Raw genomic sequence first — 5,000 nt, 5'->3', positions numbered from 1 at the left:
AGGGAGGTGAGTGTTACTTCCTGGTCTATAGGGAGGTGTAGTGGTTACTCCTGGTCTATAGGGAGGTGTAGTGGTTACTTCCTGGTCTATAGGGAGGTGTAGTGGTTACTTCCCGGTCTATAGGGAGGTGTAGTGGTTACTTCCTGGTCTATAGGGAGGTGGTAGTGGTTACTTCCTGGTCTATAGGGAGGTGTAGTGGTTACTTCCTGGTCTATAGGGAGGTGTAGTGGTTACGTCATTGCCGTTTCCCGTGCGGTCCCCCCGCCCTCTTGAAATCGCATGTATTTCCAATGACCCATTTCTAAATCGTCTCGTTTAAAACAAGTAAAGCGTGAACATTGGCACGGTGTACCTTTCTGTGCGTAGTCATCCACAATCTATAGCTCAACGTGAAAAAATTGCAATTAACCGTAAAGGTAGCAAAATAACAACGTTTATGTCTTCGTCGTTCACTGAGGAACTACACTTCTCTCTGGGCCTGCTGACGGCGACAGCGCTGAACACGGGCGCTCGCTCTACCGGTAAGTGTAGTTATTTTTTAACGACAAATTAAAACCTTATAATACCTTTTATTTCAACCAAAAATGCTTTAAAACAATAATGTTAGTGATAGAAGGAACTCATTTTGTGCAAAAATGGAAAGCTTGCCAAGTTCACGAGGCAGAATTGTTACAATAGCCGATAATCCATTTTTCCTAATGATGAATCCCTATACGGGTGGACCGCCGCGCGGGAAACTAAAGTGACGTCAGACTACACCTCCCCTACTGTACGACTAGACTATGCCTTGACTGTCCAAGCGCTCGGTTACCAGAGCTTATAGTTTCCTCCGGAATGTCCCAGGGGGGGGGGGGGGGGGGGGGGGGGGGGGGGGGGGGTCCCCCAGAGTGTGGGAATTCGGTTGTTAAGTCTGACGCCACGCGTGGTGTATATTCATGTCCGGGGCCAAACGCTCTCTGCTTCAGACAGCAGGAGATACTAGGAGCTCATAACCCCAAACAGTTTCTTTATGACTCAGATCTGTTAAAAAGGGACACAGCACTGAGGTCTGTTGAAAAGACCACAGCCTCAGCCAACGCAGGAAGCTTGGCCCCGGAAACTGTTTATGGAGGTCAGTGATACGTCACGACTTAACAACCAAATGAACTATACAAGGCAGGCCATTAAAGGAACAGGCCAACATTATGGGAAATGCGCTTACCGTCTTCTCCAGAGTCAGGAAGAGATGGATACCAGTTTCCTCTCCTGTGTGTTCAGTAGAAAGCTATCCGGCTGCAAGCTAGCCTAGCTTAGCACAAATTAATGGAAGCGAATAAGGACAGCTAGCCTAGCCAAACAACACCACTCACAGTTTTAAGCTAGGCTAGTGGTCAGTATCCACTTTCCATTCGGTTTAACGCACAGAGAGGAATCTGGTATCTATTTTCTTGTCTGACTTTGGAGAACACGGTCATTTCCCATAATGTTGGCTTGTCCTTTAACCAGGACGTGCACAGGACTTAGAGGGGCAGGTGCTCAAAGGCTGAAAAGGGCACTACACTTGTGTGTATATATTATGCGCAGCGTGCAAGCGCGATTTTTAAGGGCCCTTTCGGGCGGGGGGCCCCCTTTTTATGCTTTTGGGGGGTTTTGGTGATCAAAATTGAATATTGAACTATAATAATCAGTGCAGGAGCTCACTTATTCCTTGAAAGACACTTTTATCACTGACTTAAAAGGCCCACCATCTCCATAAAATGTTCAGGGGGAGGGAATAAGTGCTTACCCTACAGACCCCAAGAAGTGCTGTATATTCTGTATTGTTTAATATAAATGCATTTTTTATTCCAATCCCGATTTGTATTTGAGATTCCCAAATCCCATCGTTTCTATCATCATCATCATCACCACCCACGCTATGCATAAAATATATAGGTCCGCGGAGAGGCACGCTGAGGAGGCCGTGCAAACTGCAATGGAATATGGGGCATCTCTCTCTCTTTACCTAATATTTTTATTCTATCCTGACATTTTTCAGTTGGAAGGGCAGTCTATATGCGTAACGGTAAAGAAAATATAAATACATTTTTATTTTTATTTTTTTTCAAAAAGGGCACTTTTTTGATGAGGCTCAAAAAGGCACCCCTTGGCCTCTATGCCTGCCTTTAACCCTCGAGTCAACCTTTAAAAAAATCACACCTTTAGCCCTTTGCCGAAAAAACTGCGATCTCAGTAAAACATATCCTTTTCATGTATTGTTCCAATTTATTTTCATGAATATCATTATTAACTTCAGTCCTCACCATACATATTGAATATTTATTCATTTTCAGGATAAAATTTTTTTTTATTAGGGTTAGGGGGTTAGGGTTACCCTAACCCTAACCCCCTAACCCTAACCCCCTAACCCCCTAACCCTAACCCTAAAAAAGAAAATGCACAAAAGGCCTCATCCATCCTTTTATCGTGTTACTTATGAATCATTCAAATTTGAAACTGTATAGGCTGTGTATTCCAAATATGTGTTTAACATGGAAGTCAACCTGTTCATTTCTGCGACTAGGGTGGAAGGTGTGACACTTTAATACGTGCTTAATAGTGATTTTTGAAGAAGAAAAAAACATGGATTATTGCAATGTAGGTCAAAGATGTGATACCGAGCTACTTTCCTGGCATATACATAAAATATAGCCAACGCTATCCACGAACACACGTGAAGAAAACCCTATAACCCTAACCCTTTTGACGAGAATTGCGACAAGGGTGACTGGGGGGTTAAACACAAGACCACGGAGGCAACACTGAATTACATGGCCTTTTCACTTTTTGAAAGCTAATTCTATGATATATAAATGGCCATGCAGAACAAAACACGTTTTTCCTTTTGGAAGTCCCTTGAACGCGACACTATACAGGATACAAGATACTTTAATGCCACACAACAATGGTTGGTGGTAATTGTTTTCGGTACAGATTGTTAAGCACTACACTGCGCACGGTTGAAAGGGGGCAGCCAGAGCCACGCGGCACGGCCGGCCAGAGGGCTGCAGTGCTCAGCTCTACAGGTTCATTGGCACTAAATGTGCCCCACAGCTAAGCTGTTATGTTCATTTGTTTTACTAGGGATGCTCGATGTTGGCTTTTTACCGATATACGATATTGTCCAACTCTTAATTTTCGATACCGATATCAACCGATATCAACCGATACCGACATATGCAGGGTCCCCCCCCCCCCCAAAAACTGAATATTTCAGGTCATTAACATTACATATCTCTTGTTGTGGAATTAACACAACATTATGCATACTTTTGACAATAAATTAAATCAGAATTTGTTCTTACTTGCTTGCCTGGGTAAATAAAGTTATAGAAATGTATAAAAAAATAAAAAAATAAAAAATTTAAACCGATACCGATATTTTCCGATATCACATTTAATGCCAATATCGGCCGATAATACCGGTAGGCCGATAATATCGGACATCCTATTTTTTTGCCTTTTTTGCTTCTCACACACTTACTGTATACTTTGACACCCGTACACTTCATTCAAAACCCTGCACCCACACAGATGAACTGTTTTATGTATGTCTATAGTTATTTATTTAGTTATTTTCTATTTAATAAATAGTGTTTAAACGTTAGTCCTTGTGTCGTCTCCCTCCCTCGTTTGTACTAAGCAACTGTTGGCTCATTAGTTTATGATTCACATGCATTTCAGGGAGTGAAAGGGACTTGGTTTGTCTCCCTTTGAAGGTCTCTGGCTATAGCATGACATACTGACTGGTATACTGTGGTCTCAGGAAAGATAATAGGTGTTTCCTAAGGGGCCGACAGTGGCTCAGGAGGTAGAGTGGTCGTCAGGAAATCAGAAGGTTCCTGTCAATTCCAAAATTGGGCCCCCCCCCCCCCAGTGCTGGGCCCTTGGAATCATCCTAAGCTACCCCCCCCCCCCCCCCCCCCCCCACGCCCTGGCTATAGGCAACACCAGTCAGCTAGATTGAGAAGGTTGTAAAATGAACTCTGACTCAACTGTCAAATGAGGCACACATAATACAGTAATCATTTAGGTCTCTAGTTAATAACCCCTTTCTTGTTGTGTTTTACTGCTGGTGTTGTTGTCATCTCTGATTGATTATGGTCTTTCATAAACCAGCACCCTCTGATTTAGCCTGACCAATAACAGAATAGAATAGATTAGATTAGATTAAAATGTATTGTCATCACACAGCACAAGTACAGTACAACGAAAGGAAGTTGCATCCAACCAGAGTGCAAAGGTAACAGTAAAGTGCAATATAACAGTAAAGTGCAATAACAATATACAAGTGATTACACTTGAATATATACAAATGCGTACTACTGAGTAATAATGCTAATCTGATGTACAGTGTTACAGTATTATTATGTACAGTGATACAGGTATAACTATGGTAGTACTGTAAGCCATACTGGCCAGTGGTATAACTAGTAAGAGTAGGTATAGGATATATATAGTATCTACAGGTATATAAATAGGAATATATGCACGTATATTCAGGTGTGGATAAATATATATATATATTAGTGCTGTCAATAGATTAAAAAAAATCTGTAATTAATCGAGATTAAAAATAGCATTTTTCGACTTAAGTCCGAAGCTTGTAACAGATATTTACTTGAGTAAAATCATGGAATTAATGTAAAATCAACACAAAGAAAGTATATTTAGATTCAAATACTATTTTAATAGTATTTTAATGGTAATATAAATCATATTAACAACAAAAATGTGTTCCATCTCCATGTCAGATGATTTTCAAAAAGGTGCATGAGTCGATGCAAAAAAGAACAAGCAAATATACTGCTGAAAATTCAGAACGTTGAAGATTTTTCACTCCATAGATTAATATAGATTAATTTATTTTAATGCTTTAATTAATTTAAATTAATCTCCAAAGTTAAAGCATTCATTTTGACAGCCCTAATATATATACAGATTATATGCATGTATATACAGCATTATTAAAAAAAGTTTGC

At 40.6% G+C, this 5,000-nt stretch overlaps 1 protein-coding gene across 1 annotated transcript in view; it reads left to right on the top strand.

Annotated features, from left to right (window-relative positions):
* The window catches only part of LOC311248154 (homeobox protein PKNOX2-like), a gene marked incomplete at its 3' end in the record, with an annotated part of 127,020 nt that overhangs the window by 10,333 nt on the left and 111,687 nt on the right, over positions 1-5,000 (top strand).

The sequence above is a fragment of the Notolepis coatsorum genome (genome assembly GCF_963971535.1).
Source record: "Notolepis coatsorum genome assembly, contig: SCAFFOLD_211, whole genome shotgun sequence".
Taxonomy (NCBI): Eukaryota; Metazoa; Chordata; class Actinopteri; order Aulopiformes; family Paralepididae; genus Notolepis; species Notolepis coatsorum.
The sequence above is the reverse complement of the archived record's forward strand: the minus strand, read 5'-3'. Positions and strand labels throughout refer to the sequence as shown.